We start from the raw sequence: 1,403 nt of genomic DNA, 5'->3' as shown, positions 1-1,403 counted from the left end.
GGCACACGCACCCAGCCGGTTGCTCATCACAACCCGCTGTCGTTGGTGTGGTGCCACCGCTGCAAATCACGGAGAGTCATCCATCGCGTCTCAACCACAATCCTCAACCCTGGTCGAGTCTTCTACAAATGCCCGAATCATGGGGTAATAATATGTTGAAGTGTTGTTCGGCTGCTTTCAGTTGCTATTTTTTTAATAGTTTGGTTGATGATCTTCCAATTTGATTCATGCAGAAAAGGGAATATTCGTGTGATTTGTATTTTTGGGAAGTTGCTGATGTGGGGGAATGGAACTACGCTGATTATTTGGTTAGCCGAGGAATCCCAATACCAGCAGGTTGGGGTGTTGGACAAGTAACTGAACGGACAGCAGAAGAGGAAACTACAAAGCAGAAGGATAAAGATGCAGTTCCTATGATCATGGCCAAGTAACAATTGATGAACGACCTTGACAACAATGAGGAGATGAAAGAGCTTGTGAAGATAATGGGCAAAATCAATGTGCTCTGTAGGATGATTGTCTCTTTATTTGCAGTGTATGTAGCACTCATGATGTATTCAGTGGCTATGACATGATCACTTTGCTAAAACTAGTAATGAATGAAACCTATTTAGCAGGCTGGGTGTAGTGTTGTGAACATCTAATGATTTCTATTAACAGAAATCGGGGGTTATCACCTTTTTCTTCTAAATAAATAAATAACAGAGGCCCTTTTGCTAATCAATAAATTAGCAGAGGCCCTGTCAGGTCAGCTTCGTTCCCATTTGAAGACATAGAGCAAATTGCAGTCCAACAGCAAACTATGTCATCAAATACAAGTTTCATAGCCAAATATGAGTACAACTAAACAACAATGTCATCATGTTTTAGTCGTCATACAATCACCAAACACAAATCAACATACACAATAAGTGATGTTCTCGCAACAAAATACTCAACAACTTCATCAGGTTTCAATTGTCATAGCAAACATGATTTCACATAGTAGATAAAAAGTCGTCTTCTGACAGTCAAATACGACAAAAGCAATCTAATCATCATCCGCAACAGCAGCGTCAACATCTTTCCCATGTGTATCAGTCTGAATTGTAATTCAAAATAGTGTCATCTTATTCTTCATCCTCAATGTCCTCAAACGTTGGAGTCTTATTGAGCAACTCTTGTATGTCCACAGCCCGACAGGCAATCTTTTCGCCAGCGTCATTGACGTGATGGTTCTCATAGATATTAGGAACATATGTGGAATCTTCTACATCAGGAGCAGTGTAAGCATCATCTTGTTATGCAAATTCATTAAACGAATTCCTCTGCTCAAACCTTTGGAATACTCTCAAGTCATCGCTATGTGCATATGTGTCTTCCAAGAAAAATATCTGTGTTGCTTGATTTGCCAAAATAAAAGG

This window comes from Triticum dicoccoides, chromosome 6A (assembly GCF_002162155.2).
Source record: "Triticum dicoccoides isolate Atlit2015 ecotype Zavitan chromosome 6A, WEW_v2.0, whole genome shotgun sequence".
Classification (NCBI taxonomy): Eukaryota; Viridiplantae; Streptophyta; class Magnoliopsida; order Poales; family Poaceae; genus Triticum; species Triticum dicoccoides.
The sequence above is the reverse complement of the archived record's forward strand: the minus strand, read 5'-3'. Positions refer to the sequence as shown.